This window comes from Harmonia axyridis, chromosome 4 (genome assembly GCF_914767665.1).
Source record: "Harmonia axyridis chromosome 4, icHarAxyr1.1, whole genome shotgun sequence".
Taxonomy (NCBI): domain Eukaryota; kingdom Metazoa; phylum Arthropoda; class Insecta; order Coleoptera; family Coccinellidae; genus Harmonia; species Harmonia axyridis.
Genome location: NC_059504.1, coordinates 4203626 through 4228906, shown reverse-complemented (window position 1 = coordinate 4228906; position 25281 = coordinate 4203626). Strand labels below are relative to the sequence as shown.

The following is a 25281-nucleotide window of genomic DNA, read 5'->3' as shown; positions in this document are numbered from 1 at the left end:
AATCTATCAGTCAGGAAAAAGAAAATCTGAATTATTTTAACACAATTTACGTTCTGAGAATGGCATATTTGATTGAAATCTACAGTCTCATTCACTCATAGATGATTTTACAACAATGATTGATTGTTTGCAGGAAGAAAGCTGCTCTGAATTCATTTTCTTGAATCGAAATGCGGAAGCGACATTGTTCGAATTTGAAAATAAACTTAAATACTTCAGTGACACCTATTGATATATCGCTTTATTTTGAAATTCCTTGTAAATTCTGGTGGAATATGTGACGAAACCGATATTTTTCGACAAATAACTCAAATGCCAAAAAAAGCCAAACAAAATTAAATCATTAAGATCGGGACTTTTGTCTAGCGCCTTCGCCGTCTGGATGACGAAAATATTTGAGTTATGTAAACGGGCTTGCTGGCTAAATATATCTTTCATACCTGGGACTCGGCGACAAGCTCTAGCGTGAATTGTGGAAAAACTGAACCGCCAAATATTCGTCCCTTAATCAAATTTAAACATTAGTTTCAAATTGTTATCAGAAAACTTAATCAAAATTATTGATACGTGAAATTTACGATTCTAACCTAACATAACCTGAGTTTGTGGCGTAACGCAGAGAGACTGAACAGGCATTACAATTTTGATATTTGAAGGTGTAAACTTATGGCTTACCTACAATTCTTCAATACAATATTTCCTTCAAAAGACACATATGACAAAATTCCATGTAGTTCGAATATGGAGAGGAGAGAGTTTCAAAATTCAGTATCGAGATTTTGAAGGCGTTCTTTTTAGGTCAAAATTGAAACATTCTGGTTCATAAACACTACATTTCAACATTAATCTTGTTGTTTCGAAAACTGAAGCAGCTATGATGAACTAACTCTAACCATAGTGAGTCCTCTATCTTCCAAACCGAGACATTAGAGGTCTATACTTGCGCCCAAGAGTGTCTCAAAGGAAACCTTAAAGGGGCGCATATTTACATAATTTCGGACATCCTAGGCCACGCTGAGATCACTGGAATCATACAGCAAGGGATCTCTACTGACATGGGAGTGCCGTAATACCATAAAGCAACTAGTCAGAGGGAATAAAGTAACTCTACTATGGGTACCGAGGTATTATGGTTTTGAAAGTAACAAAAAAGTTGATGAACTTGCAAAAAGGGCATCAAGGTTAACACCTGTTGGTCCTGAACATTTCTGTGGACTTGGCAAAGACCAATGTAATATAGACACAATTTTGTCGTAAAGAGGACAGGCTCAACAAGCCCGATATGGTCTGCACCAAAGGCGCGGAGGTGATAGTTGCAGACGTGGGGGTGTCATGGGAGGCCCCTAGGTCGCTCTCTGAAACATATCATCTGAAGAAAGCGACATATGATCAGCCAGAGCTGTTGGAGGTGGTGGCAGCAAGGAATCCTGGCAGAAGCATCCGAGTTCTACCCTTCATCATCGGAGCAAGGGGGTTCTGATGCCGAGAAAGCAGTGCCCTTCTGCAAGCCCTCTCAATAGACACCACGCAAATTAGAAGGGACCTAGTGATGACAAGTCTACGAGGAGGATGGTCCATCCACAAAGATGTCAGTCGCAGAGCGTGGAATTAGCATTTTATTTTTTGCTACCTCTGGCAAGATCCACAGAGCGTAATTGATCTTTTGTGCGTGTTGCATGTGTTCGTGTTCGGGATTATGGCCTTTTCCGCTTTAAGTGTGTGCGAGTGAACGGTTGAGCGTTATTAAAGACAATTTTTGATTTTCACTTCTACCATTTTTCATTGCCTACATTCCATTTATTACCTTGTGATATATACTTATATGTACCATTGAATTGTGTCCTATATACACTTGCACTATTTGTAATTTACACTGTTTACTTGAATAAAGGTCTTTAACAGCGGTCCAACAATGGGAGTAGGACAATAGAAAAACCCTCTGGAGAAACACTCCGGGACTTGCTCAGGCAAAGAAATTTGTGGTGCTTTCACAGACCTATACCTGGAAGCTTCTGAAGGTACCACGAGCTTAGCTTCGGGTAATGGTGGGACTGCTGACAGGACACTGTCCGTGCAAATACTTTTTGTACCGCATGGATAAGTCAGCAGATGATATCTGCAGGCTCTGTGGTAAGGATGTAGGAACAGCCGAACACGAAGTGTGCAGATGTCCAGGGCTGACTGACCTAAGCACCACTCACATGGGAAAGCTAGTTCTGGATACTCTCAAAGTAATAGCCAAGGCTCCTAAGGATGACGTTAGTTTCGTTAACAGTATCGACGATCTCCCTGGGTTTGTATGAATAGATAGGTTTAAGAACAAGAGATAAATTTGGTTGCAGTTCCCGGAAAGCTTACAGAGCCGCAACGACCCCGATTCAGTATAATAATAATAATAATAAGTCTAACCAGAAAATGTGCTCCTAAAATCTTGATTCTGCATTTTGAAACTCCCTACAGATCAATCTTGCTCACAGATCTATCTGATTTCTAACTTTATCGCAACTTAAAACAATAAGATAATTCGATCTTTCAGAATTATAATAACCCAAAAGCTCTAATGAATTGTTGATGAATATTTTCGATGAACTAAAATAAAAATTATATCCATTTGATAATCAATCATCGAAAACAAGAGGATTTGGTATGCAAACAAGTCTAACCCACATGAAGGTGCTTTCAGACCCGATATCATACCTGATATAATGTAAACATCACCGACAGACGGTTGGCCATCCTGTGTTATTACCCGATATTCATGAGCATCGGAAATAATGTTGGAATTTTCCCAGCACACTGATGGAATTTCAATCATAATGCATGTTTACATCGGATCCATACCGATCTATCTAGGTGATGTTGATTGTCTTTTTTGAAATAATTGAGACCATTCACTTGCTCTGACTCACGTCTAAACATTTTCGAAAAAAAAAAGAGAGAAAGAAATATGGCGAGTGTGTGAATTCTCATCATTTCTTGAATCCAAACAGATGGTTCAATAAAAATCAACCTTGAAAGTGTCAAATAATGCGAAAGCTCTCTGGGATCATTCCTGTCAGAGTGAAATGTTTTCATTTGTTTAGTAGACATATATCACAACGAAATTTTTTTCTCCCATCCCACAAATGGAATACCGACCTTTTTTTATTTGTGTTGGGCAAAAGTTCAATGATTTTTACTACATACTTTCAAATAAATTCTTTTTATGAAAAGATTTTACAATTTTGGTAGAATACTATTCGATTGAGAAGGAATCGAAAGTGAGAATATTTTTAGCAGAACAGGGTGAATTATTTCTTCGTGCAAAATATTTATTGAAAACACAAGTTTGTTTTGCAAATTTAGGTTGGCAGAGTCGTCAATCACATTCTCTCGTTTTCGCGAGGTTATTATGTAGCTTGCGCCATTCCAAAAAAAAAATGTTTTTGAGAGGATTAATAGTATCATGATAAAATTCTGATGTGTTCATTGCTCCGCAAATTTTATTGAGAATGATGAACATGATCTTAAGTGATTTACGATAAATGACTCAAAAGCTCAGCAATTTGGATAGATCTCATGAACTTGAAACTTTAGAAATATATGTGTAGCTATTAACGGGTAGATATGAAGCCAAAATCCATTATAAATATTGAATATTTTCGGTTTGTATAAGTTTTTATTACGAGATTTTGGTTACCCTGAGTAGTTTTTAATATATCAGGTGTGTTTGAGCGCTCGTTGATTCATGCTCTCTTGGAGACCACAAAACTTCAAGTATACAGGATGTTCCTAAATTGGAGCGTTTACAGACCCATGTTTATAGGACTTTTTTTCTTGAAATTATCCAAGAAATTTCACATTTTCCTTTGTACCTACAATTCAGTAACACCCTGTATATGAGATGTGATATATAGTTGAGTTTGAGTTTATCCAGTAGGGATGTTCTTGAAAATCGACAAAACATTCTAGTGATAAATTTCAACCTAGTCGGAAATATTGAGTATTTTTTAAAATTCTGCTCGAATTTCATTTGGTTCTGATGATGCAATTAAGATGAAATTTCAGATAAAGCTTGAAACTAGTATTTCACTTCTAAATGTATAATTTAAGCTATGTGAGATTTGATGTCACTGAAATTATATATTTTTTCGATATGAGTCGTCTGAGAACATTTTCAGCTTGAAATTCATTCTGACGAAAACAGCGATAAAAATGGAATGGAAGAAAAAGTTGATCATGCTTAAATTAACAAACAAAGGAGGTCTCATATCATTTTAAAGTGATCTTGAAGTTGTATGCAATTCAGGATACTTTATTCGAAAACTAGGTATTGAAATCAACTTAGTATTTTCTGCTTTCATTGAGAATGTATTTCTTTGTTTAAGCGAAAGAGAGAGTGACATTATAATAAGGACAAGAATAGATTTAACTTCGCCATTATTTAAATTTCTTCAAAACTTTTCCTGGTACACCAAAATGAAAAAAAAATTGAAAAAGCTAAACTAAAGAAATTCAACAAGAATACAGTAAATTTAAAATACTGTTAATATAAGGAAACGATAAATTACTGCCAGAGAAAGATAATTAAAATTATCATTCAGAATGCATATTTTCCTCTAATTCGAAAGGAAAAAAAAAAAGAAAAGCTCACCTTGAAGTTCCAACCAAGAAGCGGCAACGAAACGACACTAAACAATGTAAAAATTTTTTAAACAGTCCGTTAGACTTTCGAAATATGCGCACGAAATATTTTCGCGAATAGTTCCCACGTCTCCCACCAAATCGGATCGACGAGAGCGTGAATACTGAATGGTTTGGCGTCGCGACGCTTTTTATATATATAAACTTTGGTTGCCTTGGTTACTGGATGCAGAGGTACGCCGCCGTTTGTACATGTGACTTTTACTTAGAAAGTTTTTGATTCTATATGGGTTTGGATTGTGATTATGAAGAGAATTGTGGTGTATAAAATTGGATATTTTAAAAGTCTATTTATACACTCAAAGACAAAAAAAACTCGGCCACCTAAAATTTTGCTGGAGTTCGTTGTCCAAGAACTTTTCTAATTTTTCGTCGATTTCAATTGTATTTACTCCAAATTGAAGATAAATTTTTTGGGATTTGAATAAACTGCAGAAAAGTCCTCCAAAAATGTTGATAGCTCATTTATATAGGAGGAAAAAACATATAAAGGGTGTTTTTTTCAGAGTTATAGAACTTTAAATGGCAATAAAACAACGATGAATTATTCGATTGACATGAATTTTATTTATCCGCAAGATAATCTTGTGGCATTACATTTTAAATATGATTTCTGGTATATGACCGTCACGGCTGGCTCGGATGTAGTCCAATCTGGACGTCCAATTTTCGATGACTTTTTCCAACATTTGTGGCCGTATATCGGCAATAACACGGAGAATGTTGTCTTCCAAATGGTCAAGGGTTTTTGGCTTCTCCGCATAGACCAATGACTTTACATAGCCCCACAGAAAGTAGTCTAGCGGTGTTAAATCACAAGATCTTGGAGGCCAATTCACAGGTCTAAAACGTGAAATTAGGCGGTCACCAAACGTGTCTTTCAATAAATCGATTGTGGCACGAGCTGTGTGACATGTTGCGCCGTCTTGTTGGAACCACAGCTCCTGGACATCATGGTTGTTCAGTTCAGGAATGAAAAAGTTAGTAATCATGGCTCTATACCGATCACCATTGACTGTAACGTTCTGGCCATCATCGTTTTTGAAGAAGTACGGACCAATGATTCCACCAGCTCATAAAGCGCACCAAACAGTCAGTTTTTCTGGATGTAACGGTGTTTCGACATACACTTGAGTATTAGCTTCACTCCAAATGCGGCAGTTTTGTTTGTTTGCAAAGCCATTAAACCAGAAGTGCGCTTCATCGCTAAACAAAATAAAATGGACGTAGTGCGCGATACGTATTCCGCACAGAACCATTATTTTCGAAATGAAATTACACTATTTGAAAGCGTTGTTCAGGCATGAGTCTATTCATGATGAATTGCCAAACCAAACTGAGAATAAATCACTTGACAGCTGTTAAATCGGTCGTCATCTTGAACAGTAATGCCAACTTAAAGTTATATACCTCGAAAAAAAACACCCTTTACATTAATGAATAAATAATAATTTTAGAACTCTCATAAATGAATATACTGAATGAAACCCACATTGGTAGATGAGTTTGTGAATCTAAAAAAGTACAGCTGATAGGAGAAAAACCGATTGCATGTACAGATTTAGCGTGCCAAATGTAGTTAAAATCAGCTCTTAAAGCCTAGGCACTGAAAAAAAAATTGTTGTTGTTGCCCTGTGTAATTATTACTTCCGTATGAGCAGAATATTAATGCTGAAACTCGACGCTTTAGATTCAGGAGACAAAATCTCCCGAGCGAGATATTTTTTCGTTTAATCAGAGCATCTTGTCCCTGCTTTCATCGCCGATGTTTGGTTTTTACCTTTGCACATACAGAATTTGGCACGTGTCCTGATTCAAAAGCAGGATGTAATCTCACGTCGAATTCTGATAGCTCGTTGAACCGGAAGAGAGGAAATATCTTTCTGGCTAATACTCCGAAAATAATTACCCCACCATTGAATGCTCGACCCACTATAGGAAAAAGTTGATCGACACTTCATCGTTCAAGTATTCTTTTGTGCAAACTGAAAATGAGTAGAATTGATTGATTGCGATATGGGACACGTGAATGCCAAAATATTTGTGACAATTGAATGATTTTGAACTCGGTTTTTAAAAATACGAAATCATCGCCGAGGAAAGAATTTTCGTTGACATGAAGCAACTTGATGTTTGTCTCACAATCGGTTGTCAGCCAAAAATACTGATTTGTGGTCGAGTAAAAATTTCTCACTCATGAGGAAGTTTAGTATAAATCTACCAAAATAATAAATTATAGTTTTGATTTTTGGGTAGGAAACACTGCACTATCTATCGATCCAAAAAATTTTCAGAGCTACAGTGTTTTCGCTTATATCAAACAGTTCTTACAACTTCAATAGTTCAAATGGAACACCCTGAATAATATTACATTTTCCGGTTTATCGTAGCGTCTTCATTCTTTATACAGGGTGGCCATTTGAAAACGAAACAGTCGAGATTAGAGACGAAATAAAGTTTTTCGATAGAAATGCTCGGACAGGTCGATTTCTGTTTCGAGAGGGACAACTTAAGATGTAAGTTACGGATGCATAGCGCTTCAACCCTTGCTACTACAACCCTCACCCCCAAATTTTGAATAGGGAAGATGGGGTGAGTGATACCTCATTTGAAAGGTATTTTTATACTGATTTCAGCACAGTAATTGTTTTTTCATTTTATGCATTAGTTCTCGAAATATTCTTAACTAAGTATTTGAAAATGAAGTGGTGTTTTCATGGCACTTGTAGTAATCGACGTTTTGAGCTTCAAAACAACTATGACTGTGGCTTCCTTCCTAACTAACTAACGCATGAATATTTCAAGAACTAATGCATAAAATGAAAAAACAATTACTGTGCTGAAATCAGTATAAAAATACCTTTAAATTGAGGTATCACTCACCCCATCTTCCCTATTCAAAAATTGGGGGTGGGGGTTGTAGCAGCAAGGGTTGAAGCGCTATGCGTCCGTAACCTACATCTTGAGTTGTCCCCCTCGAAACAGAAATCGACCTGTCCGAGCATTTCTATCGAAAAACTTTATTTCGTCTGTAATCTCGTCTGTTTCGTTTTCTAATGGCCACCCTGTATATTAACTTCCTTGTTATTATATCCCTATCCAAGAACTTTTGTAATTTTTCATCGATTTCAATTGTTTCCAGTGTTTCCAAGACAAATCGAAGATAAATTCTTTGGTATTACAACAAACTTCAGAAAAGTTCTCCAAAAATATTGATAGCTTATTTATACAGGGTAAAAAAAAACACCTTATGGAACAGTTAGTGTAATTTGTACAGTTTACGCTTAGTTTATTACAAAGACCATCCTTTTCGCGAGGGTTTCACGTCTCGACTTTTTATTCAAGTAGTCTACTTGATATTCAAGCTACTTGACTTAGGCTTGACTTGGGCTTCAAGTTCTAGTCAAGTAGTAGTTTTTCAATGGCAAGTCAAGTATTTATTCATCAAGTACTTTACATTGAAAAACTACTGCTTGACTTGAACTTGAGTTGATTTCAAGTCAAGTCAAGTTGAATATCAAGTTTAGTAGCTTGAATATCCAGTCAAGTAGCTTGAAAATCAAGTCAAGCCGTGAATCGCTACTTTTCGTCATCTTCCAGTTTTTATTTCACCTTGATATATCGATTATCTTTAAAAAGATATTAAAGATATGGAGGACCGCTACCAAGGAAGATGGGACATGCACATGATGGCAGATAACTGCTGGAGTTTAAAAAGGGACTGTTTAAAAAACATTCAAAAATGTCTCGGAAAAAGAGCTATCGAAGTGTTGAGTGATTATTTGATTTCTTCAATGTTTTTTTTTCTGTTTGTAAGTAAGACATAATATTGTATTTTGTATAACAGAAATAAAAATTACGTATCCACTTTTGTTTACTACATTTACGGATTTGAGTTGAAATAATGTAACTTATATTTCTCTTAAATTGTATATCTTAAAAATTTGAGCTCCTAGGTAAAAATGAATACGTTATTTGAATTCAGGAATTGAGTTAGAATCATCTCAAAAAACGTGGACACCAAAACAGCTGTGTTATAATTGTATTAAATAAGGCGTAGTTAAAAGAAAACAATTATTTTTCAAATAGATGGCTTAAGTTATCTGTATATCGCTTTGTATAAGTCCTACCGGGTTCCACTACTACAAAAACTTTTCTGACAGTTTTGTGATTAGTTGACTCAGTTTAGTTTGAGCGCGAGTTAAAGATGGGCAATAGACAAGGGAAAATAAGCTATATTTTACAGTTTTTCTTCGATAGAGGCGAACCAGACGTATGAGGTGTCCCATTATAAAAATTATGTCGAAAAACACAATATCTTTGATAAGCCTAAAATATGGCGCTTGTAGGAATGGTTTATCAAATATTTATCATATCAGCAGACCTCTCAGTTCGTATCAGCCGTTTTATTCAGATTGCAACCCCTTATTATGCTATGGACCAGAATTAAAATATGTCATCTACAGAATCGTCGCAGGTTCCAAATCTTCATTAATTTAAGCGACGATTCAATGAAAATACACATTGACGTCTTTCATCTAAAAATGAAATCGATTGATTTTAATTTTTATCTTAGTTAAAGAGTCGTTTTTAGCGTTGAGTGGTATCAGAATATTTTCCAAAAAGATCCACTTACAAACTCGATATTGAAAAATCACATCAGTATATATACAGGGTGGGCCCTGGTCGACGGTACCCTGGACTTTTAGGGAAAACAGAATGTAGGATTTTATTGGAAATTTTGATTAGTTTGATAATACCCACAATCGACGTCGAAGGGGCACAAACGAAGTTCAAGATCGACGCCTAAGACTTATGGCCATTAGAGACCGATTTGCGACAACTCGATCTTTAGCTGATGAGTGGTTAGGAGAAAAAGACCATTCTGTAACTGTCCGAACGGTTTACCGCCGGATAAGGTCTTTTGGACTGCAGCATTATCGACCCCATCTTGTGTTGCCTGTGACGGTTGAGCTTCGTCGACAACGATTACAGTGGTGCAGAGAACGTCAACATTGGAATGTAGAATGGCATCAGGTCGTATTCTCTGATGAATCTCGATTCTCCTTGGGTGCATATGATGACCAAAGAAGGGTTAGACGACGTCGGGGAGAAAGATATGAACCACAGTTTGATGTTGAGCGTCATGTACACCAGACAGTAGGCGTTATGGAATGGGGTGCTATTGCCTATGCAAGTAGGTCACCTTTAGTCTTTATTTGAGGTAACATGACGGTGCTGCTTTACCTTCAAGAAATAGTGGATCCATATGTCCTCTCTATTACCTTAACCGGCTCGAAATCCAAGATTTCAGCAAGATAATGCATGACCTCATGTTGCCAGAGTTAGTTTAAACTTTTTCGAAGCGAACCATGCGAATCTTTTGCCATGGCCACCCATATCTCCCGATCTTTCGCCCATAGATCATCATGGGCTTGGAAATTTACCCCAGTCCCCACGGACTTTGGCGGCTCTGAGACATGAAGTACAGGTAGCTTGGGATAGGATCCCTCAAGAAGAAATAGACCATCTTATTGCATCAATATCGAGACGTGTTGTGAAGTGTATAGATAATCACAATGGACAAACACTTTATCAACAAATTTATTAAAAAAAATTGCAAACCCTTCGTTTTTTTTTTCAAATTTCAATCATTTACTCTTTGCCATACTGTCTATGTTTTACCAAAAAAATTTAAAACTTAAACATCTCCTTCTGGGTGTTGCATTTTCATTGTCAGTTACTATATGTTCTATCTTATAGACAATATCTCATGAAATAAACAATATCTATAATTTTTTGCCAGGTGTATATTTCTTTATTCGAAAACTGTTTCAATCGAATTGTCAAACCTGTTCCAAAATTCAAATTATATTTTTGTTAATCCTATCCAAAACGTTTTCCGCAATCAATTAAATTCAAATCGACAACAACGACGAATAGTAAAGAATTTCTTACGCGCTCTAAGAGTCAAGAGTTTATAATTTGATAATCGTTCGCCTTCCTTCAGGAGTTCAACGCTCTCTCATTCAAAACTCAATTTTAACATTGTCACACCCGACAGACGCGAATTATTGATTACACTTCAGTTTATAGAAAATGAAAATGTTAATATAATAGATGCCGAAAAAATTGAACAGATGTGCTACATATAGTTCAACTGAGGCATACTTTCAACGGAACATAAATTCGATGATGAAATAAACAATTACTCATTATACATATAGGTATTATACACATTGATATGATAGTATTAATCTATTGGAATTCAAGGTTAATAAAAAAAATGTTGTAATATGTTGAATTTTTACGATGTTTATCAAAACATACACTCATTCCTGCCAAATGTTTGAACATGAGGCGATGTCTTCTCTCTTTCACTACGTACTTCATAACGAAGACTTATCAATGGGTAAAAGGTCTGTAGATTGGGATGGCCACGACAACATATTGATAAAAGGCTAGGAATTCAGAATGATAAACATGGATAGAAGATAGAAGTACTGTAGGCAATTATGTCCAAAACATGATTATTTTGACGCTATTTTTCAATTATACCTACTCAAATCTATTCTTTTGAATAAATCAAGGTTTATTTTTATCATACTACGTCACTCAATAAGTCCCAGGTTTGGTGCACACATGCTACCTTCAGTACCATATCATTTTTTTTGCTAGTTCTTCATGGGGTGCTTATGCCAGCACTCTTGGTAAGGCAGCTTTGGCCTTGGTTTTTTCTGCTGCTGAATACTATTGATGAGAATAATCAGTGGAACCATTGGATTAAAACCTTTATATTACCTATCACATATACTTCAGCCTCAAGTTCGTAGACAGGTTGCTGTCAAGGAATCTTGGGATGAATTTCATTTCTTCCCGAACTTATTTCCAATTGTATCTTACCTCTCAGATACTTGACTGCCCATGTGAACCTTTATAGACTAAATACACTCCTTCAATCTGAGGAAATTTGGCGTTGGGAAGGGAATTCTTGTAATTAATGTCTTCAACAAAAGTCTAATCGTTGATCTTTGAGTGGGAGTTTCAGGTTTCAATCTGCCTAGGAAAATTTTGTGTACTTTGAATCGACTTAGGACTGGTCATGGTAGCTCCAATAGTATGCTATTCTGGCATTCTATTGTAACCTAACTATTTCAGTGTGGTATAGAAGAAACCATTAACCTCTTGGAGAAAACTTGTCCAATTTATTAATTTCATGGTGGTTTTCAAGCTACCCTTTCAGTTTTCTTAAGAATGGGTCGCTTTGAATCAGTATGGGTTCAATTGAGTTCAGGGAGGATAACACCCTCAATTGAAAAAGAAGACAATTCTCATCCACCAAAACAATACTCCTTGTCACGAATCTATGAAAACCGTTGTCAAATTGAAGGAATTGCTCTTTCAGCTCATTCTCCATATCTGGCTCCCAGTGATTACTAGATTTTTGCAGACCTCTGAAGAATGAAGAAGTGATTGCCAAGGTTAAACAGGTTGTTTCGAAAGCAAAGGCTACAGAAAAGGATTGAAACGTTAGAAGAACCTTGAAGCACATTTATCCCTCATGAAGGTGACTATCTTAACGAATAAAATAGAATTATAAAGAATTATATTCGTTATAATTGGGACATATTCGATTGAAGTGCTAGAACTTAACCACAAAATCTTTACAAGCGTTTAACGAACGTTTCGACAGAGATGTTATCATCTTCAGATACGAAGATTTACTTTCCACAGTTAGTTGAATGAAGACACACTTTGCAGAAAAGAAGCACAATTTCCTCTCATTTGCTGGGAACCTTTTTGTGTGAAAGAGTTTCAGGAGAAGGAAAAAACTGAAAGAGAAACACTCAGGCAGAATCTTCCTGGTTTGGATCATCTCAAAAAGTTTCTTCGAAACTTTGACACTGCGAGATCCAAGAAGAATCTGGATCTTAGCAAGAATATACAACACTTCCTCACTGGATTCCTCACAGGACATTGTCGCCTAAGGAAACATCTCATGAGAATGGGTCTAGTAGAAAATGACTAGTGCAGATTCTGTGGGGAGGAGGAAGAAACTCCGGATCACCTGATGACGGAATGCCTCGCCAATACTAACCAACGCAAAATCTGCTTTGGACAAGAAACTTGAAGAAGCGAGGAAGTAGCCTCCTTGAAGCAATCCCAGATACTGGAGTTCATTAGAACTCTGGAACTGGAAGGCGAGCTGTAGATCATGTTATGACGAGAATAGCTCTGATAAGGTGCACAATAGACCATAGGTCGCAGTGAAACGGAACCTCCTTAATTAAATCTTAACAGTTATTATTATTATTATTATTATTTGAACTGGGGTCGTTGTGGTTCGGTAAGCCTTCAGGGAACTGCGACCATGTAGATCTTTTGTTCTCTATCCTACTCATTCATGGAAACCCAAGGAGGTCGTCAATGACGTTAATAAAACTGACAACCTCCTTAAGGGCCTTGGTCGTTACCTGTCTGGTGTTCAGGACCGGCTTACCCATATGAATGGTTATTAAGCCAACCAGCTTTGGACACTTGCATACCATGTGTTCTCGGCTGTTTCTGCTTCCGATCCACAGAGCCTGCAGATCTCATCTGCTGACTTCCCGATGCGGTACAAATGATGTTTGTACCGACAGTGCCCCGTCAGCAGTCCCACCATCACCGAAGCTCGGCTAATCTTAACAGTTAGTTGATTAGATTGATTAGTTCATTACATATCCAAACTAAATCCTAGTCAGATCTGTTTTTACAATACTGTTAGTTATAGCGAAATAAGGAAATGAAAACGTCTTCTGGCATAACGTACCATTTTCCTTATTTAAAACATTCGATACTTTTACGGCGCTAGATGATTTATGTTATAGGACCGAATTTTCGATGCGCCAAGAATCTGGGAGAACGTTCCTGATTGTGCTGTTTACCTCAGCTGGTTAGGATAGGATTAACCAGAGCTACATGGCGCCAATTTGTGAAACAAATTAACATCGGACAAAAGTATTTCTGGATTATCAACACGGTTGATTCACTCTCGGCCGATATTTATGTCGTGAGAGAGATCAATACTGGCTCTTCTGAAAAATGATTTTTCCCTAAAACAATCGGATTTTCTGTCTCTGGGTATTTAAGTAGACTTATATTTCGGTAATGAGTCAGATTTACGACTTTGACCTGAATATCAATAATGAGCGTAAATCATTTTTATGACATGAAATTCATAATTCTCGAGTGCGGAATGAAATCTCGGGCGTCTATGAGATTTGGGGCTCGAAAGTGTTTGTTATTAGTTGGCGGCGTGTTCTTCAACTTTTGAAATCAAGATACCAGTTTGAATTCCTTGAATTATCTAGATGTATATCCGAAATAATATTCTAAGAAGCAGTGGATATTCTATACTTCAATCGATTCGACTTTCGATTGATACCATATACAGGGTGGTTCAATTTTTGAAAGAAACTGAACAAAAGTAAACATCATCATGCAAAATTATAAATGACTTTTCAATCAAGGTGTTTTTCCAGCAGAACTGAAAAGAGCAATGGTGAAACCAATTTACAAAAGCGGATATAATGAAAACCACTCAAAGTATAGATATATGTATACTAACTGACAAATTAACTGCAACACCCTGAAGGAGCTGTTTGAATTTTATTTTTTTTGTTGGTAAAACATAGATAGTATGGCAAGAAGTGAATGATTGAATTTGGAGAGAGAAATCGTGAAGGTTTTTTCATGTAAACAATTTTTGTTACTTGAATATTGTAGTCGTTTTTTAAATTTTACTACAAACCAGCTGTTCGAGGAGATCCAAAGTCGATGTTTAGTTGTTGTTAAAATGCCTAGAGCACGTGTACGCGCAATTCATCGCCAGCTAAGTGAATTTGAAAGAGGTCGAATTATTAGTCTACGGGAGGCGGGGTTGTCATTTCGAGAAATCGCTAACTGTACGAACAGAAATCCAACTATTGTTATGAGATGTTGGCAAGCGTGGTTTGATAATGCTCAAAATCGAAGAAGAGTAGGCACCGGACGTTGAAGGGGTACAAATGAAGTTCAAGATCGACGTCTAAGACTTATGGCCATTAAAGACTGATTTGCGACAACTCGATTTTTGGCTGATGAGTGGTTAGGAGAACAAGGCCATCCTGTAATTGTCCGAACGGTTTACCGACGATTTAGGTATTTTGGACTTCAGCATTATCGTCCCAATCTTGTGTTACCTCTGACGGTTGAGCATCGCCGGCAACTATTACAGTGGTGCAAAGAACGTCAATATTGGAATGTGGAATGGCATCACCCTTCGTTTTTTTTTCCAAATTTTTATACTATCTATATTTTACCAAAAAAAATTGTAATTTAAACAGCTCCTTCTAGGTGTTGCAGTCTCCCTGTGAGTTAGTATTTATGTTGAAACATTTCCCATAAATAAACAGAAATCAGTCAATATTGACCAATCAGTTATTGTCAGAAACATCAGATCATTTTTCATATTTATCTATGAGGTCCATTCACTTCCAACTCCTCTCATCTTTTAACGACCGGATATAAAATCGAAAAACTACTCGAACAAGGAATTCCCATCAAACTTCCAATAGTAATTTCGTAAATTATTCCCGATTGTGCCAACCTTCTTTCGGCAATAAAATTTTTCGTAACGTTCGATGACAAATGATTCACATCCACTCTCGATTTTTGAACATAAATGAAACGTTTAGCTGGAAGCTGATTATATATATAGCAACATCCGTTCATGGCTATTCTAATTCATTTGATATATTTATTGTATATTCACGCAATTTCTCCTTGGATATAATGAAGCGTCATTCAATTCATTATTTACGATGATTGGAAGCTGGAAAAATCCAGAATCGAAGAAATTTTAGTTTAGGTTTTGAGGAAAAATATTAATATCGAATGGAAAACCAAAGCTTTTCCAAGAGGTTATTGCGCATTTAATATCAGCCGGAATCTATGTTCAAAGATGATTTCAAAAAATCAAGACAATAGTAGCAAATAATTGAAGTTTTCAAAATTTGTAGTTTTGTCTTTACTATCTAATTATAGCTCAGAACTGAAGTTCCCCTTTCGAAAATAGATACTCAGTTAGTCACAACTTTATTTTAGTTTAGCAGCCAACAATAGTGAAAAGGTTACATTGCGGAAGACAACTAGTTGACTTTGAACTCTCAAAGCATAACAAAACTAAAAAATCTCAACATAAATAAGTTGTGGTAACCACCTTCTGAGGATGAATTAACATACCAGGTAGAATCAGCTGGCCAGATGTTTGAACATACATAAGGTGTTAGGAGATTTTTGAACACACTATTAATTTTTCTTGCTATTTCTTGTTGCTGGTTAGTTTTATCAATAATTTTATTGGTAATTACTACTGTTTAAAAAAACTAAATTATAAATATAGCAGTTCAAATTGAAATATTCAGCCTTCTAAATGAGTAGTTCTTCTTACCGTATGATTTTTCGTAACAAAACATTCAAAAACCATTTTTCATCTCTAATATTGAAATGCATAATTTAGAATTCAATTCTTCGAACATCATTGAATCTCTCTGTCAAAAATAAAACAACAATACAAATTCCCTGCAGAGATCTTATGAAACGCAACAACCCTTGATTCATATAAGATTTACCTTCATCTTTTTGGACAAAGGATTTTTCTCAGTCCACATTGTTACAAGGAAATTCATTGCGTAAACTCAAGAGCAGTCGTAAGATATCAATTACAATCACTCCGAGTTATAAAAGGGAGTTTTATAAATGAAATTTGAATGGATTGCAGATCTATATTGTTTGTTATGCAGGTTAAAAACACGGGATCTCTGTAAGATTTCAATTATTTATATCCGTACCCAACAAGAAGTTTGAAGAAAGAAAATTTTCACAAATAGAAACTTATTTGTGTAATGATATTTTCAGCTTCAGTGATTATCGATATTAGTCTAAAATCTGTGAGAATCTGAAATAATATTCTTGCACGACTTTTTTCTTAAAGTTATTCTTCCTAATGAACGGATTTGCCATAGAATTAGAGAAAAATATTACCCAAATATGAAAATACTATACTCAATATATCCGGCGTGAGGACAAAAGCGACAGAGTTGAGATTAAGAAATAGAATAATATCTTCAAGATCTAAGCTGAAATTCTTATTGGTCGTCTAATCAGAACCATATAAAATTCAGGTAGAATATAAAAAAAAGACTAATATTTTATCAGCAACATCGAGGTGAGTTGAAATTTTAAATGTCGATGTATAATAAAGATTTAAAACATTAAAGATTCAATTTAATCGTTGCACTAGAACTTATGAACACTGAAATAGATCATCGAAAAGAAATGTCTAACCTTTATGCAATACCTAATTCGAAATTGATTCCAACTCAGTCCTTTTCAGAAATTTACAACGAATAAACAATAAACCTAAATGACAAATGATAGATGATAATCAAACTTACCAGGGTAAAAGTAAGTTAACACTGATGGCAAATGATTCAGGGAATATTCATCAATTATTCAGAAATTTGACATATAAGAACAGCCCCGGTCAAAGTAACCAAGTGTAGGTTACTGATGGTGTTCTGTGCTCGTCAGTACTGACCATTGACATGTATAATGCTTCCCTAGATGATCAGTATAGATATTCACCAAAACAGTATTTTCCTGAACTGAATCAATTCAGATTTTTTTTCGGAAATCGCTTAATTTTTTCACATAAACATCGAAAAAATTCTAGGCCAAATGTTGGTATCGATATTCAGCTTATGAAAGACATCTTATGTTTATCCCATCACCTGATCCTATTTCAACAGGAATTGATATCACTTCATTACTCAACTTTTACCCCGAAGGTCTCGAGATAATTGACATTTATGAGGAGAAAAATGGTATATAACATTGGAAGGTTTTTCCGTCAATTTTTTTTCCGATTGACCTAATTACTTCTCTACCTGTTTACGTAAGCTACCTCATTCAAATTTTTGTCATGTGATACCTGAAGTTGTTATGAGACAATGAGAAAATTGCTTCAGATTGATTTTCGTCGAAAAAATTCTGACTCAAGTCTCAAGGAATAATGAGAAATCAATTTTTATTAGGGTGAGGATGAATTATATAAGAAGCTAGGGTTTTTTGAAGGAAATTGTTGGAATTGGGAATTAATGAAATGATATTAATTACTTGACGTTTAGTTATATCCACAATTGATTGCCAATACATGGAATTTGATGTTTATTTTTGAGATATTTCACGTATCTGACTGCTTGGCATGGCGGTAAGTTGAAATCAAATAATCAATAACTTTGTAAGAAATTATTGAAAACTCTGAACCTCGCAGTTAATCCATTATTTCAGAAATTATAAGCAGTAAACTGAAATTTTTCAAAAAATTTTAATAATTTTAGGTAAGCGATGTTACCCGAAAATTTTTTTCCAGAAATTGTGCTCGAATTTTCCATACCTGACCGAACAAATTGTTTTTTGCGAAAAATCATGAGAATTTAGTAGAATTCTATCAATGTATTCGGCAACGTATATTATGAAAATGATCGCAGTTTAGCGATTAGTCCATTATTTCACAATAATAAGCTGTAAACTGTGTAAAATTTGAAAAAAAACATAATAATTTTCCCGAGGCTGCCAATTCTCCTTCAGGCGAGATACAGACTCACACAGATTATGAATATGATACGAAATATAAGTATGATATAAAAATTGGTCATTCTCAATTGAAAAAACAGGGTGGTATCGTGTTCAACCACTTTCGGACCAGCCTGTAGAGTCAAAAATAATTTGAGCTCATGCTCTGAGTACTGTCGATTCCGTCAAAATTTGAATAATTCTCCTTGCCCAAAATTTTCAAAAATCATCCACCGATAGAGTACTATTTACTCACCCTGTATATACCACTCGAGAAAATGACTATGTTAACGAATAGGTAAGTCGAAAATTTAATAAATGCGTGTTACTGTTTGGCTCGAGACTTATTCAGTGAAGTCTCACATTAATATTCAATATTATTTTTAGAACATTCCATTTGTAGAAATTAGAAAACAAAATTTTTCGATTGGTATGCGAGACTGAAATAGTTAACAGAAATTATTTCAGTTATCATTAATTGTAACGATTCAATCGTTGACTGTTGAAACTAACTTAAACTATTTGCCGATCTATGTTACATATTCACAAGCCATCATTTTGTGTCGCTATTAATTTGTACAAATTATGAGCCAAAAATTGTTCAAAACTGTCTGAAAATTGTACCGGGTTTTTCACCATAATTTGATCCCCCCCTTTAACTTTGTTACTGAAATAGGTATAAAAAAATGTTTTCTACGAAAGTTTCATGAAATCGACTAGTGTTTTTCAAAATGATTTCATAAAATGAAATATATACGGAGTGGGCAACATATTGATTGCAACTTCATTTTTTCAAATGGAACACCCTGAATATTTTTCTATATTTATGAATTTACTTATTACTAGCATGAATTAGAATGAAATCAATGTAACTCAGGTTGGCTTTTTCTTGCCATTTTCGTAAAGATCTGTGAAATGAACACATTTGAAGATAAGATTTTTGACGGAGACAAGGTTCCCGAAAAGTATCTATGTACCTATAGCCTTGTGATAATTTTTTTTTGAGAATGTCCCCATAACTGCTATGACCATGAGTTCTTACGGAGCGAAACTTTCTTGGTCTAAATTAATCACAACTCAAATTCCGTTCAGCCATTCTAATTTGGTGACACGAATTTTTTTTTTCATCTTCATTGTTCATAAGAGTTATTTTCTTCAAACAAATCTAGGTCAGAATGAATGGGAATCCATTTTACAAGCACTTCATTATGTTAAATCGAACGGAAAATCGTTCAACCTTCTAGAATAAATAAAAGATTGGGATAGTGTGAAAATTCGATTGATATCTAAATTTCATATCTGCTAATGTGGGTAGTGTTGAGACGTACTCGAACACTCATGTGTTTTACTATCCTTATATGATTTATTAGCTTACATTGAGATTCAAAGAATAAATATAATTTCACTAGTGAAAGTAGATCTAGATCTTGACCCAAATATTGATTTGGGGATTAGTGTATCAGAGAGAGAAATTCCAAAAAAATGTTTTTTTTTTCGGGATAATTAGGAAGAACATATTAGATACAGGAATGGATCGAATTCACCGAGGAGTAAGTCCAGAATTTTTAAGGATGTACCGGGTTTTTCCCATAATTTTACCCCCTTTAACTTTGTTACTAAAAGAGGTACAAAAAAATGTAATAATATAAATTCAGTCCCCGGTCTGCCATAGTAAAACACATTTTTTTTAGCAGAATTCGATTTTATTATTCAACATAGTTGCTTTTGATGGTGATACAGCGATTATAGCGATCTTGCAAATTTCGATTCCATTTTTGTAGTACGATTTGTCTTTCAAAATAGGTCTCAGTTTCGGTGATTACTTCTTCATTGGCGCTAAATTTCTTTCCAGGGAGCATTCTTTTGAGGTCTGAGAACAGGAAAAAGTCGCTGGGGACCAGATCTGGCGAATACGGTGGATGCAGAAGCAATTCGAAGCCCAATTTATGCAATTTTGCCATTGCTTTGTGACACGGTGCATTGTCTTGATGAAACATCACCTTTTTTTCTTCAAATGGGGCCGTTTTTCAACGATTTCATCCTTCAAATAATCTAATAACGCTATAAAATAATCATTGTTTATAGTCTAACCTTTTGGAGGTAATTAATGAATATTATACCTCGCGCATCTCAGAATACTGATGTCATAACTTTGTCAGCTGACTGTTGTGTTTTTCCTTGCTTAAGATTCGGTTCATCGTGTACAGTCCACTCAGCAGACTGTCGATTGGACTCCGGAGTGAAATGATGGAGCAATGTTTCATTCAGGTTTATTGCACTTAAATAGCTTCAAACACTGCTCAGAATCATTAACACGTTGTTGCTTTTGATCGATCGTGAGCTAGCGCGGCACCCATTTTGCAAACATCTTTCTCATATCCATGAATGATACGATATACACGTTCAGATGATATCTTCACAATGTCTGCTATCTCGATCAACTCCACCTTACGGTCATTCGAAATTATTTTGTGAACTTTTTTGATTTTTTCGTTGGTGACAGCCTCTTTTGGGCGTCAACTGCGTTCGCCGTCTTCGGTGCTCATTTCACCACGTTTAAACTTAACACACCAATCAATGATGGTTGATTTTTCTGGTGCAGACCCCAGAAGCCAAGACTTTGCTTCAACTGTATTTTAACCTTCAAAAAACAATATTTTATCAGGACACGAAATTCTTTTTTTCATCTTTTTTCAAATAACAAAAGTAGCCACACTCACAACGCAATATCACACAAACTAATGGTCGGACTGCAGTCAAATTTTGACACGTATCGTTTGAAGGTTGGTACTAACTAAAAATCATATGGATTTAATACTAGCACCGCCATCTGTTCATCAGATCGGGGACTTTTCAATTGGCCTAATTCTTACATATAACTGTCGGCTTCAACTACATTGTTGAAATAAAATAAACATACAGAAAAAACGAGCACATTTTCTGATAGAATATTTTGCAACCTACTTACAAAGTAGGTCCACTAATTAATTAATCGGATACAGAGACTAATCAGTTTTCCTCGAATAATTTGTCAAAACCGCCCTACTTCATCATGACGAAATGAGGGTGCTTAGTTACCACCACGTTTTGCTGTTGAGTGATTAATAATTTTCGACCCACTTTCTGTTCATCGATATTCTATCGAATAACAGAAATGTCGATTATGGAAATCCCTACAGAATGTATCATTTTGTCGGTTTGTTCATCTGGTTTTTTTTTGCACTCATTTATTGTCATTGAAGAGATTGGCACTGAACAGATAATCTATCTTTCATTTCGCTATGTCTGTAGTTTTCGAATTTTGAGAGAAGAATGGTCTCAAATGAAATATGATCCTTGATTCGAAACTTGTTTTAGATCAGGGATACACGGCTTGACTTGATTTTCAAGCTACTTGGCTTGAGCTTGACTTGATTTCAAGCACAAGTCAAGTAGTAGTTTTTCAAACTCAAGTCAAGTCAATTGTCTCAATTTTCTGATTACTCTAGCTGAGCTGATTCCAAAAATGTATCACATGTTGCTTCCAATTGGTACAGGATGGACAAAAATACAATAGTTTTGTGTGTGCTCATAAAGTAACGCGTGACATTCTTTATTAGTTAAATTAACAATATCAGCTCAGCTAGAGTAATCGGAAAATTGAGACAAAATGGGGGTGTTCCATTAAAAAAAATGACGATGACGTCATTACTCGAAAGTAATTCACCCTGTATATTAGATTATTATTTTAAAATACGGTAAATTAAAATAAAAAATCGACGTGTTTCAGGATTATTTCTCAAAATGGTCTGTTTAGGTAAAAATAAATTTGTTCCATACTTTACGTACACAATGTATATTGTAACAAATCGTCAATATCCTCAATTTGAACAACGTTAATCTTTGAACGCATGTCTCTCGATTTTGGATTGATAAGGAAGTCGTAAATTAAATCAACCAGTTTCTATAAATTATTCAGCTTCATAATCTACTTTAAGCGATGGGTAAATACGAAGAATATAAATATATTCATCGATCATAATAAATATAATGGAAATATGACGTTAGTAGCTGAAATTAATGAAATGACAAAACGGTATCAAATCAACGTAGTAGTTTAGATAAATGGCTAAGCCAGGGTTGTACGACTACCTTCATCTAACGTTCATTTTTAGTTTCATTTGTGGAGATATACCTTTCCACATCCTGAAAAAGAATGGCAACCTCCACATTGTTGAAACGAAATGGACTAGACGTTGGTACCAATTAAACAGCTTTGTGAATTTATTTCTAGTGTTTGCAATGCTCATCAATACAAGATCCTTACTTGTTTTATTCAGATCTCGTCAAGTTGACTCCATGTCCTTGATGTTCATTATGTCCAAAATCATTACATGTGTGTATGTACCACAGAGATTGATCCTGAGAAAGGTATTGGGCCATTCAGCCTCAGTTTTATGGAAAGAATTGATGGAATTCGATAAAAACTGGCAGTTCTTGAGGGAAATCGATCTTAATAAACTCATATTATATTCAAAAATAAAACTATTCGTTATGCAAACTGGAAATTCAATAACGATAATACATTACTCCATACAATTTGAGATAGATTTATTCAGTTTCTTCTGCTACGAGTATGTCAGTGTCATATTCACTTCTCTACTTTACACATATCATGTCTTATACATCATTATTGATCATATGATAGAGAAACTGGATAAAAATTTGATTCAAATGGAATCAGATAATTGTTTCAAAATTAAAAAACTGAGTGCAGCATATGGTGATATAATAGAAATTGCCGATAAGACAAATGGGTATTTGTCGATCTATATATTCACGATGTTCGCTTTTATTGGAATTCAAATTGTGGCCTATTGCTATGGTTTATACAAATTTGCCAAAACGAATTCTGTCTTGGTAACAATATTCGTTATATTTTCCATGTTAGCCTTCACTCAATTGTCCATAGGTTGGTGTGTTATCCTAGCTGAAAATTGCTCCAAAAAGGTAATATAACAAACATAATATGATGAAATTGCGGTGATATCTACATATTTTAAAAGTAGACGATTTTCCAATAGGAATGATATACTTTAAAATTATTTTATAGCAACACTGTGCATTATGTTTTTTGTTCAGTAGATTATGGCATTTAAATCATTTTAATCATGATTTTCATGATTAAAAAGAAAGAAAACTAGACAAGCGGTATGAACGCATTTCTCTCGATTTTGGATTGATAAGGAAGTCGGGAATTAAATTAACCAGTTTCTATAAATTATTCAGCTTCATAATCTATTTAAGCGATGGGTAAATACGAAAAATATAAATATATTCATCGATCATAATAAATATAATGGAAATATGACGTTAGTAGCTGAAATTAATGAAATGACAAAACGGTATCAAATCAACGTAGTAGTTTAGATAAATGGCTAAACTAGGGTTGTACGACTACCTTCATCTAACGTTCATTTTCAATTTTATTTGTGGAAATATACCTTTCCACATCCTGAAAAAGAATGGCAACCTGCACATTGTTGAAACGAAATGGACTAGGCGTTGGTACCAATTTAACAGCTTTGTGAATTTTTTTCTAGTGTTTGCAATGTTCATCAATACAAGATCCTTACTTGTTTTATTCAGATCTCGTCAAATTGACTCCATGTCCTTGACGTTCATTATCTCCAAAATAATAACATGTGTATACGTAGCACAGAGATTGATCCTGAGAAAGGTATTGGGCCATTCAGCCTCAGTTTTATGGAAAGAATTGATGGAATTCGATAAAAACTGGCAGTTCTTGAGGGAAATCGATCTTAATAAACTCATATTATATTCGAAAATAAAACTATTCGTTATGCAAACTGGAAATTCAATGTCGATAATACATTTCTCCATACAATTTGAGATAGACGTATTCAGTTTCTTCTGCTTCGAGTATGTCAGTGTCATATTCACTTCTCTACTTTACACATATCATGTCTTATACATCATTATTGATCATATGATAGAGAAACTGGATAAAAATTTGATTCAAATGGAATCAGATAATTGTTTCAAAATTAAAAAACTGAGTGCAGCATATGGTGATATAATAAAAATTGCCGATAAGACAAATGGGTATTTGTCGATCTATATATTCACGATGTTCGCTTTTATTGGAATTCAAATTGTAGCCTATTGCTATGGTTTATACAAATATGCCAAAACAAATTCTATCATGGTAACAATATTCGTTATATTTTCCACATTAGCCTCCACTCATTTGACCATAGGTTGGTGTGTAATTCTAGCTGAAAATTGTTCAAAAAAGGTAATATAACAAACATAATATGATGAAATTGTCGGTGATATCTACATATTTTAAAAGTAGACGATTTTCGAATAGGAATGATATACTTTTATTAAAGTATATCAACTGCCAAGATACAACACAAAAGTATACAATATACTTAGAATATACAATAGTATATTCTAAAACAAGTTGCAGAATGGGCTCCTATTCCAACACGAATGCGAAATTCAAAAACGAGCGACGAAGGAGCGAGTTTTCGAACGCAAGAGTATTGGAATTGCCTTCTGCAACGAGTATTTGATGATATTTGCTCTATTTCAGTCAAGCTTTGTGAAATATTGTCGAAATTCAATGAAAAATTCAAATTATACATCCTAGTGACTTTTGTATTTTATCTTGGCAGTTGGTGTGACTGTTACGAATATTGACAGATTACGGAATTTGAATTTGAATCGTTCGTTTCAAAAAAAAAAAATCAAAATTACGCATAAAATTCATGAATTATGTCTGACGAAATAGATTTAACACCACTAGAATTAAGATAAATTGCGAATAATGCTGCAAATGATTTCACTATATCCAAATTATACATTATGTTGACAATTATTGACGTTTGTTGAAACTTGATAGGATTGGAATGCAGTAGAGACAACCACAAA

The 25281-nt window shown here is 34.9% G+C and overlaps 1 protein-coding gene across 1 annotated transcript in view; it reads right to left on the bottom strand.

The window, feature by feature from the left end:
* The window catches only part of LOC123678351 (ras-related and estrogen-regulated growth inhibitor-like protein), a 35799-nt gene extending 31006 nt beyond the window's left edge, over positions 1–4793 (bottom strand). The window contains exon 1 of the mRNA XM_045615339.1: positions 4634–4793. The gene's annotated coding sequence lies outside the window, so the exon portion shown is untranslated. The remainder of the gene's footprint in view (positions 1–4633) is intronic.
* Positions 4794–25281: the final 20488 nt, after the last annotated feature.